Raw genomic sequence first — 11915 nt, forward strand, 5'->3', positions numbered from 1 at the left:
AATATAAAGAATTAGAACAAGTCCTCATATACAGTTTTAAAACTGTTCTGTCCCTGAAATATCCCGGGTTGGGGTTTTTGTGATCCAAGCAGGATTCCTCATCACCCCACTTCCCTACCCAATAGACGGTTCACTAAGCCAGATAATATCTGGGATTTTTCCTCCAACCGATTGGCTCTCTTTGATTCTATTTTGCCAGATATGCAAAGATTCTTGCCACTTTGTAAACTAATGGTATAGTTTGATTAAAGAGAACAGCAGTAATGGGCCAAGACACAAGGGCAGATTTATCAAAATGTGCGTTTAGAGCTTAAACAAAAACTCACGTTATGTTCTATTCATTCCCAGGGTTTTTTTTTTAGAACCGTATTTATCAAATGACAAGCTCTGACTTTCACACTTTGATAAATACAAATCTGAAAATATCACAGGAATGAACAGGACGTGAGTGAGTTTTTACTTATTACGCTCTAAAATCACATTTTGATAATCTGCCCCTTAATGTTTAGAAAGTGGTTGAGCTTTAATTTCACTCTTTCCCTAAATTACACAAGTATATAACCAGTCCTTTGTTGCAAACCGTTTTAAATATGCATGCCTCTGGCACAGCTCTTAGCAGAATTCATTATACAGTAATGTGTGGGAGCAAAACTGTTTTCCCACGTTGTCTATCCAATCAGAGCATGTTACTGCTGCCTATCCTTTGGAGAGAGATTGCACTGCCCCTTTGTGTCTCCTTTTATAGTGAACTCTTGTGCCCTGGAAATCACTTTTCTACAGCCTATAAATACAATAATACACAGAAAAAAATTCCCACTATTTGTGATTTTGTGTCAGATCCACTCAACCATTTTTCAGTGATGGCTCCAGTACACCTGTTTCACTCTAGAGTTGTTCTTTACTAAAACTAAATTTAATCTAATTTTTTTATTAAACCAAAGTCAACCAAACTCCCACAAATTAAACTCATTTATCAATATTTTTTTCGAAAAGTCAGTAAGATTGACACTCGGAAAACTAAATTTTATTGAATTATTGGCAGAAAACTCAGAGGTAGAATTCTATTGTTTTTACCTGTTTATCTGAAGATTCAGTTCTAAATATATAATCTAAATATATATAATGAAAACAAAGATCTTAATTGTTATGTGTGGCAACCTTAAGGCCTACTGATTTGGGACTACAGTATGTTGGGACTATTCTAGTAGGAACTTCTGTCTGCATATCACTCCTTTCACTCCTGCTCTGAGCCAGCCCTGTATTCATCCAGGGAAGCCTCAGACGGCAGAACCTGCTAGTTACCAGGGGTGGCAAAAATGCTGCTCCTAAGAGCCGAATTTCCGGTATTTCGACAGGAAATTCAGCTTTTGTAGCACAGAGAGCTCTGTGCTAGCCTCCTGGACCCCTCCACCAATGTTGTTGACACCACCCTATGTATCATGTATTATGTATCATCAACCGCACCAATCACGAGTTTCTTTTTTTCAAAATTCCTTTATTGAGACATGGGCTCTGACCCAGACAATCGTCAATGTTTCAGACCGCCATTGGTCATATATCAAGCCACTCACCACTACTCGGGGGGGGGCAGCAGTAGCAAGCTGCCTCAGGCAGCGGAGGGGGCAGGATCGTCACTGTATTTATTCCAATGTGCTGGAGGTGTAAACATACATTTAATGCTAGCAACAAGCTTGTAAATTATGGATATAGTAACATAGTTAGTTAGGTTGAAAAAGACATGTGTCCATCAACCTCTTAAAGGACCAGTAACATTGAAAAACTAAATTGTTTTAAAGTAATAACGTAATGCAGTGTTGCCCTGCACTAGTAAAACTGCTGTGTTTGCTTCAGAAACACTACTATCGTTTATATAAATAAGCTGCTGTGTAGCCATGGGGGCAGCTATTCAAAGGAGATTTGAATCTTTAAATTATTTAAAGGCTCCATTCCATGTTCTCCATTCCTGTACCACTTGCGGTTCCCTCGCCTGCCCAGAACTCTCTCCCTGGTCCTCTCGCATTAAGACTTGGCAGCACCCGAGTAGCGCAGGGCTCCTCCCAAAGTGAAGGTGGCTGTTAATGGCAGAAGACTGGGGTTTGTTCTGGGTTTGGGATGCCAATCGTAACAATATATTTATATATAGTTTTCTTCAGGTCCCCAGGCAGCACACCAAAGAGAGAGATAGGCCCTCCTACTAGGAACAGGAAACAACATAAAAACACCCTCCCCTCCCTTCATTCCCCTGTGTTTTGTTTCCTGTCCTCTAGGGATCAGGTGAGTATTACAGGGGTCCAGCAGGATTCCTGTTTGTTTGTTTTTAGGATATGTCTGGACTGGTAGCTACCGTCCTTTACCGTTCACCTGTAGCTACGGGTTTGCGGTATAGTTCTCCTTGTAGGGGTTAATATGTGAGGCTCCAGTTGGGGCTTGTTACGTGTTCGATCTGGATGTGATCACACCTTTACAGTACCTGCAGGATCAGACTTCCTTCTAGGCATTTCCCTAGTAAATGAGAGTCCTGGGGCCGAGGCACCAATAGGTGCTGTTTCTGTGCGGCTGGTGCGATGTGAATGGCCGCTGTGTGTTGCCTGCGCGTGTTCGCGCTGTTAGAACGGCGTCGCTTCCTGGTTGTTGTTGGCAGGCGGATCACGTGACTATTCGGCGGCGCTGTATCTATGCGGCTGAGGGAAATGCCGCTTTCAACTCCTGCTCTGCTAGAGGTTACTTCCGGGTTGCGAGTCACGTGACCCGGTGGCAAGTTAAAAGGCCGGATCTTCTCTTTTTTATGTGGCCTCCCTACACTGCGGCTCTTGTGTGCTTGATTTCTGCTCTGGTAGGTGTTTTTTTCTCCTTGTCTGGATGTTACTAGGCGTTATTTGATGTGACTGTAGGCAAATTTTTTTCTCTTTTTCTTTTAGCCATCTCTTTCCGTTCTGAAACTAGAGATCAGGAAGGAAGGTCTAAGAGATGTGCTTTGTGTAAGTCCAGGCTTCCTTTGGATTTTCCGAAGAGGATTTGTCTGGATTGCTTTAAAGAGAATTTTCAACAAGAAGTGCCTGAGTCTATGTCCCAGTTCATGACCTGGTTTAAGACTAATATGCAGCAAACCTTTGATATGTTTAAAACTTCTGCGCAGCCTCAACCTCAGGCAAGTACTTCTGATGCTTCCCAGTTGGAGGCGCCAGACATACATGAAATCTTGATGGATTCATCGGATGAGGAGGAGATTAAAGAAGATGCCTATGTGTTTTCAGTAGAAAATATTGATCATTTAGTTAAGGCCGTCAGATCTTCTATGGATCTTAAAGATGAGGATAAGCCTCGTTCAAAACAAGATTTGATGTTTTTGGGTCGCAGAAAATCGCCTAGGGTTTTTCCAGTGCATGAAGTTATTTCAAGCATAATTTCCAAGGAATGGTTGAGGCCTGAAAAGAAATTATCACTGCCTAAGAAGTTAAAGGCGTTATTTCCCTTTGATGACAAGGTGGCGGCCGCTTGGGATGTTTCACCCAAGGTTGATGTAGAAGTAGCCAGACTGGCAAAGAAAACGACTATTCCAGTTGAGGATGGAGCTAGTTTCAGGGATCCTATGGATCGTAAAGTGGATGCTGCCTTCAAAAAGCTTTTTGAATCTTCTGCTGCAGGTTTTAGGCCAGGTGTTGCTACAGCTTGTGTCATTCGATCCATTAGGCTTTGGCTTACTCAGTTGGATCAAGACTTGGAAGATGGAGTCTCCCATGAAGATTTGAGGTCTTCCATGGAAATTATTAAACTGGCGGCAGATTACTTGTGTGATGCTTCAGTAGAGAGCATTAGAATGGCAGCTAGGTCTTCTGCCTTAGCAGTAGCTGGTAGACGCGCGGTGTGGCTTAAACATTGGGCAGCAGATCTGGCATCAAAGAATAGGCTGTGTGCCATGCCGTTTGAAGGTCCCTTTTTATTCGGTAAGGAGTTAGAAGCACTAGTTTCTAAGTTGGGAGAGACAAAGAAGTATTTACCTCAAGACAGGCGTTTTTTTCCTCAGAAATTTTTTTTTCGCCCATCAAATCAGTATAAGGATTCGAGAGAGAGGAAGAAGACCTATTTTCGTTCCGTACGTGGCAGACCAGGTAAGCCCCAGAAAGGAGGAATTAAGTCAGAGGGTCCTCGCAAAACAGATCAGTTTTGACCCCAAATTATTCAGACCGGTAGGGGGAAGACTACGTTATTTTTTTCACGAGTGGACAAGGATCACCAGCGATCCTTGGGTTCTAAGTATCATCAAGGAAGGGTACAGGCTAGAGCTGGCTTCTTACCCGAAACCTCGTTTTCTTTGCACAAGAGTTCCCAGGGAGTTTGTGAAGAGAACATTTCTTCTCAAGGGAGTTCAAGAATTTGTGCAGTCCCGTGTTTTGGTTCCTGTTCCTCGAGGAGAGGAAGGAAGGGGAATCTATTCTTCCGTTTTTTTGGTCCCCAAACGGTCAGGCAAATTTTGGATGATCATCAATTTAGTTTATCTCAATACCTTCATGAAAAAGATTCATTTCAGGATGGAAGGGGTCAGATCAGCAGTCTCAATTTTGCAAGAAGGAGATTTCATGGCGACAATCGATCTTCAGGACGCCTACCTCCATATTCCGATTTGGGAGGAGCATCAGCAGTTCCTGAGAATTGCTATCAAACATCGGTACAAAACAAGACATTATCAGTTTGCAGCCCTGCCATTCGGTCTGTCCTCATCTCCCCGAATTTTCACCAAGGTCTTGGTGGTGGTAGTGGCTTTTCTAAGAACCCAAGGGATTCAGATCGTTCCTTATTTGGACGACTGGTTAGTGAAAGCATCTTCCAGCAGTCTTCTTCTCAGTCATCTCCAGAAGACGATTTCCTGTCTAGAGACTTTAGGTTGGAAGATCAATTATCAGAAATCCAGTCTCAAGCCGTCTCGGAAGAAGCAGTTTTTGGGGGTACTGCTAGACTCAGATCAGAGCCGTACCTACCTTCCTCAGCTGAGGAAGATCAGCCGGTGCAGGTCTTTGTTGGGTCTCTCTCAGCAGAGAGAAGTCCCAATCAGGCAGGCCATGTCAGCCCTAGGAACAATGACGGCAACTATAGAGGCGGTGCCTTGGGCCAGATTGCACATGAGGCTTCTTCAGAGAGCAATATTGAGAGTTTGGGATGGCACAGAGAGTTCTCTGGACAATCTCATGACGTTACCCCCTCAGATGAGGCACTCGCTCAGTTGGTGGAAGGACCCGAACTTGTCCAAGGGTGTACCATGGGTCATAGAGGAGTGGCTTATTCTCACCACCGATGCCAGCAGGCAGGGATGGGGAGCGACTCTGGAGCAGAATGTCTGGCAAGGCATGTGGTCTCCTCAGGAAGCGTCTCTCTCTTCCAACCACCGGGAGCTCCTGGCTGTTTGGAGAGCTCTCAGAGCAACAGCACACTTAACCAGAGGCGGTCAGTAAAGATCAGAACAGACAACACTACTGTAGTGTCTTATCTGAACAGACAAGGAGGGACGCACAGTCAGAGCTTGCTAGAGTTGGCTCTCAGGATTCTGTTTTGGGCAGAGACACATCTCCAGATGCTACAAGCTGTATACATAAAAGGTTCGGACAACATCAGAGCAGATTTTCTGAGCCGCAGGTTGGTGTTGCCAGGGGAATGGTCTCTAAGTACATCAGTCTTTCAAATGTTGAGTCAACGGTGGGGCCGTCCGACCACTGATCTCATGGCTACAAGAGAAAATGCCAAGTTGGAAAGGTTTTATTCCCAGTTTCCACAAGACAGACCAGCAGCGGTGGATGCTATGCTTCAGTGTTGGAGGGGCAGTCTGGGATACATATTTCCTCCACTTCCGATGATTGCCAGAGTTCTGAGGAAGATCAAGCTGGACAAAACCAGAGTCATTCTGGTAGTTCCATATTGGCCCAGGAGGGCCTGGTTTTCCCTTCTGCTGGAATTGGCGGAGGAGGATCCTGTATGGTTGGGCGCCAACAGAACTCTACTCCATCAGGGTCCAGTGAACCCACCGGATCCCAGCAGACTAGCTCTGTCAGCGTGGATCCTGAATGGCAGTCGCTAACACAGCAGGGGTTATCATCCGATGTCATTGCTGTTATGGTTCACAGTAGAAAAGCAGGAACTAATAAGATCTATTCTTGAATGTGGAAAAGATTTTCTTTCTGGTGTGCAGATCGTTCTATTGATCCATTTAAGGCTTTTGTTCCTCAGATTCTTCAGTTCCTGTTAGAAGGTTTTCAGATGGGATTGAAGCCGGCTACCCTTAGGGTTCAAGTGGCAGCTCTGGGGGCAATGAAAAGCATCTCGCTAGGTGAGAATCTCCTTGTCAAACAGTTCATCAAAGAAACAAATAGGTTGAAGCCTACTATTAGGGATGTTTGTCCACCATGGGATCTTAATCTTCTCCTATCGGTGTTGTCCGAGGACCCGTTTGAGCCAATCTCTTCGATCCATATTTAACTTTTGACGCTAAAGACTATAATGTTGGTAGCTCTCACTTCAGCTAGGAGAGTGGGGGAGTTACAAAGTCTTTCTATTAAAGATCCTTATCTACAAGTTTTTCCTGACAAGGTGGTAATGAGACTTCCTCCCTCCTTTGTTCCTAAGGTGGTTTCTGTTTTTCATTCACCTCATGAGATTGTATTACCGTCTTTTTACCCACATCCAGTGGGGGATAATGAGCGCAAGCTTCACAAGTTGGATGTCAGACGATGCTTGATTTATTACCTGTCTAGATCGGCACAGTTCAGGAAATCAAATAAGCTTTTCCTCAATTTTTCGGGCCCGTCTAGGGGGTTGGCAGGCTCAAAGCCTACGATTTCTAGGTGGTTAAAGCAGGTTATTGTTCTAGCTTATGAGTCCAGAAATCTGTCTCCACCAGCAAGAATCAAACCTCATTCGACAAGAGCAGTGGCTACGACTTTGGCGCAGAGAGCGGAAGCATCGGCAGAGCAGATTTGTAAAGCTGCAACATGGACTTCGATGCATACGTTTTCCAAGCACTACAAGCTGGACGAATTTTCTTCAAGGGAGGCTGCTTTTGGTCAAAAAGTATTACAGGCAGTTTGTGTTCCCTCCCATTGATCTTTTCAAAATCTCTATGGTGTGCTGCCTGGGGACCTGAAGAAAGATAAGAATTTCTTACCTGTAAATTGTCTTTTCTTCAGGTCCCCTCAGCCAGCACCATTTATCCCTCCTTTTAATTTAATTTAATTTAACCTCTGTGTGTGTGTGGATCTTGTTAACTAACACAGGGGAATGAAGGGAGGGGAGGGTGTTTTTATGTTGTTTCCTGTCCCTAGTAGGAGGGCCTATCTCTCTCTTTGGTGTGCTGCCTAAGGGGGCCTGAAAAAAAGACAATTTACAGGTAAGAAATTCTTATCTTTCATATCACCCCTTAAGTGCCTCTTCTCCCGTGTGAACATCCCCAATTTGGCTAGTCTTTCTATATAGCTAAGATTTTCCATACTTTTTACCAGCTTAGTTGCCCTTCTCTGTACCCTCTCTAATAATGTCCTGTTTGAGTGATGGAGACCAAAACTGTATGGCATATTTTAGATGGGGCCTTACCAGTTCTCTATTAAATGGAAGAATGACAGCTTCCTGCCGTCAATCAATGCCCCTTTTAATACAACTCAAGACCTTAATTGCCCTTGATGCTGCTGACTGGCATTACTTGCTACAGCCAAGTTTATCATCTACAAGAACTCCAAGGTCCTCTTCCATAATGGATTTGCCTAGTGCAGTCCCATTAAGGGTATAAGTGGCTTGGATATTTTTACATCCCAGGTGCATGACTTTACATTTATCAGCATTGAATCTCATTTGCCGCTTTATGTATCATATCCTGAGTCAGCCACTGACTAGATTGAGCTGAGCCATCAGTGCAGCTATGAAGTAAGCCTGGGAACACAGACTCCTCTATTGTATACATTGAAGAAAAGAACTGATTTAGCACATTTGCCTTTTCTGTATCTGTTACAACCATACTGGTACTATTATTTAATGAAGTTAAAGTCTAAAACTGCACTAAGCTCTCTTAGAACCCCGGGGGTGTATGCCACTGGCCCTGGTGCCTTGTTTACATAAATTTTTATTAAAGCTTTATGAATCATATCCTTGATTTTCGGGTTTGTCTTAGCCTTAGCCACAATGCACTCCTCATTTCCTATCTTTGCCTTCTGGATTGCTTTTTACAACATTTATATATAGCGTTGTATATATATATAGTCATATTATTAACCGGCACTCACCATCGATCAATCAAGTCCCGGGTGCTCCTCAAAAAAGAGCATGTACAGGTGTAATTAGGAGCACTCACGGGTATTGTGAAATAGAGGTTTTATTGTAGTTTTACAGACTACCCCACATCAACACGTTTCGGTTCTCTCTGAACCATCATCAGGATGCCTCTTAGCCTCAGCCACAATGCGCTCCTCATTTCCTATCTTTGCCTTCTGGATTGCTTTTTACAACATTTATTATAGCATTATATATATATATATATATATATATATATATATAGTACAAACAATACACCGCACTCCGGGGGCTTGTGAAAATGCAAAAAGATGTGGTTTATTCGAAGTTTCGGCTACCAAACTGGAGCCGTCATCAGGAGCAAAAGAAATTAACACACAGAGTGAAGCGCTTTAAAAGCAGTTAAAATTGGCGCCAAAATCAAACAATAATGACATCATCAAATAGTGCCCAAATACAAATGTCAAAATTACGTGTAAAAAATATCAAACTTTAGTTATAGTGTAATCATATAAAAACTATTAGAAGCATCATAGCAGAGCATACGTGATTATTTGTGACTTTATACGGTGTAAGTATCAAGTGTTAATGTTTAAAAGTGATATACTATACCACTGATCTCTGGCTGGGCTGGATCGCAGACATAGGATCGAGCTGGTATGGTGTATTAAAAGTACCACAGTGAGATTACGAGAGTGATGTAGATAAGCTGAAACGCTACAAAGTTGTGTATCATCGCGGCTGTCAGTCCCGGACTCTATGATCTCGGCTACAATTGTAACACATTTCCTACTAGGCACGCCCCTCTCCCTTCAACTGACTGTCAGTACGTTCACGTTCTGTTACTCTAGTCAGGGGAGGGGGAAGCAGAGAGGATTGAAGCGTGAGGGTTAACTAGTTCAGTGCCAGCATACCACAGCAAACTCAAATGTTTGAAAACCCTCCAGTCTGCGTCAATCAGGTACTCCCCGATTGCACCGCCGGACCATCAATAAGGGTAAAACTACAGTGTAAAAAACTTCATAGAGATAATTCTGAAATTGTTTCTTATCCCTCGCTTAAATGTGCCGGTCAGGGTGTCACACTACAGCAGCCTCTCATCAAGAGTTTAAAGGGACTTACCATGTCGCTCAACATAAGTCGTCTGACCAGCATCTCGTCTATTTCCCACACAACGGACTTTACAGCTCAGTACCACTACTGCTATCCGCACTCAGACTGTAACAGTGTCTAAGAGTAAAAAATTTAAAAGCAGATTAAAAACAAACACCAAGTGTCAGGTTATAACCATGCAAGTATTTAAATGTTCGCTAATAGCGTCATTAAAGTAATCTATAACTAAACTAACAATATATAACATTCAATACATGGAATGATGGCACAGCCTTATAAATTATTGTAACATTTATCTATATTCTCTTGTATATCTATTGCAACTAAATTGCAAGGTCTATATACTGTATATATATATATATATATATATATATATATATATATATATATATATATGTATTCTGTTACTCCCTGTCATTAATAATAATCCTATTCAATGTCCCATCCCCATTTCCTGCCTAGGGGTCTTGATGATTGATTAAAATCTTCGAGTAGGCTTTTAAGTGGTCCTTAGTCTTCTTATGCCTGAAGATTAGACTAGGGCAATGTGAAGTTAGCTACATTGTGTCACACTGTTTCCTTCCTAAAGGGTTAATGCATTTTACTTCTTCTTTCTGTGTGCTCTATATCTTCATGCATCATTTCAATATTAGTGATAGGTGAATCTGCCCCATTTCGCATTGCCAAAAATTTGCATAGTGCATTGTAGTCAATGGACATTTTTCACACAATCTCTTTCCCAGCCGCGCAACCTTTTTTTTTTAGTGGAAAATATCGCTCCTCATTATTCCGTATTATCCATTTTGCTAAATAGGTAATCCCCACCTGCAGGGCACAATTTGTGAGTTGCTGTATGTGCTGTTTAGCTTTTTGGACTCGTGGTCCTCTTTGGATTTAGAAGAGGTATCATTCAGATAATTGCTGTTATAAGTAATCTTATTGTCTTTTAATACAGGAAATTATTCTGATGGCCATTGCTGTTATTGACAGGCTTTTCCTTCTACACCTATTCTTATTATTGTGGTCCTTCTCCGTCAAGGATATGCGGCACATAGTCCCATGAAGTGCTTTTCCTTTTTAGGCACCATGCACAGTAGAACCTCAATTTAGCCTACCCTGTTTATTTGCAGCCCCATGCTAAGTATGCTACGTTCATTTATTCACCGATTTTACATTTTCTGCAATTGTTTGTTAGTTTCTCTCGGTCTCTTGAGAGACTTAAAGCCAGGGTTTTACTGTATTTGCCAGGAATAGCAATAGACATATGCAATTGCACTGCAAATGATTTTGGCAGAATTAAAAATGATTTAAATTGTAACAAACTCAGAGTTTATTTTCAATAAACCCCTAAATTATTTTGAGCTGAAGTAAACTGTAATCCCCACTTAGTGCTTAGTGGACACCATTTATCAACCAAGCTGTTACTTTGCAAGTATACACAAAATCCAGGACAAATCCCAGTGTTCAGATTGGGTCTGAACCCTCATTTCTGGGGCATAAAAAGAGCACACCCGGCTTGTATAGACACTCCTGCCCCCTCAATCAATTTAAAAAAACAAACAGCGAGAGGATTTGGACACTATAGAGGAAACAGACCCTGCATTCCGGCCCCCCTTTAACCCCGGGGCCCCCAGCCGTGGTTTTGCTTCCTCTATAGTTATGGCAGTGCAAATGTTATTCAAGTGATTTTTGGATCTCAAATGAGTTTTGAATATGAACATTAGGTAATAAAATACCAAATCCTCCAAAAAAGATTTGGGCACATTCTGAACCCTAATGAAGTGCATATTCAAATTTGAGTAAAATCCACAAAAGGCACTGTATAATTAAAATTTGTTGCATCCAAAAATTATGAATTTGGTGCATCCCTATTATTTTGATAAACAACATTGAATCTGCTTACAAACTCTAAGGTGGCTTCTAGCTAGTACTAACAGAATGAATGTGATAGCATATCACAGTGGCTATTGATTTCTTTCCCACTACCCCCACCTTCCCAACCATGTGTCATTTCTTTCTTATTTTCTTAATTGCTGGTTCACTCAGCATTAAAGACGGCAGATCAATTGGGTTAATACAGAAGATTGCTTGTAGGCAGCTCCCGATTGATTCAACAGCAGGAGCATATCCCTACCTTCCCCAGGTTTTTGGTTCTCTCTTTAACATTCACAGCAGCAGTGTTGACATGCTTTTCAATGCTGTCAATCTTCTCCCGCCGTGTCTAGATGCAAAGGAATTATGAGTGAGATTACCTGCTGGGAAGTAGCAGAAAGCCAATATAAGCTATTTCATTTTTGTAATCAGGGAGCCCACAGCAGCTTTCATATGCAACACTGTGTAACCACATAGGGTTTAATGACCGTTCCTTAATAGCATCTAATAAAATGTGCTGGATTTGACTATTAAATATCAGTCATAATCTGAAGTTTTTTTTCCTTTTTACAGTCAAATGACTGGTAAAATATTGTTATGAAGCTTATACACAAAAGAAGAATGACAAATTTTTGTAACATTCATCAGTGTTACAGTTGTTAGCA

At 42.0% G+C, this 11915-nt stretch overlaps 1 long non-coding RNA gene across 1 annotated transcript; it reads right to left on the reverse strand.

The window, feature by feature from the left end:
- Positions 1-8558: 8558 nt before the first annotated feature.
- LOC121394645 lies at positions 8559-11675 on the reverse strand. The gene is made up of 2 exons (XR_005961892.1): positions 11513-11675; positions 8559-9495 (listed from the first exon to the last, which is right to left on the reverse strand). It is a non-coding gene; the product is annotated as an uncharacterized LOC121394645 (long non-coding RNA).
- Between the last annotated feature and the right edge of the window lie 240 nt (positions 11676-11915).

Source organism: Xenopus laevis, chromosome 6L, assembly GCF_017654675.1.
Source record: "Xenopus laevis strain J_2021 chromosome 6L, Xenopus_laevis_v10.1, whole genome shotgun sequence".
NCBI lineage: Eukaryota > Metazoa > Chordata > Amphibia > Anura > Pipidae > Xenopus > Xenopus laevis.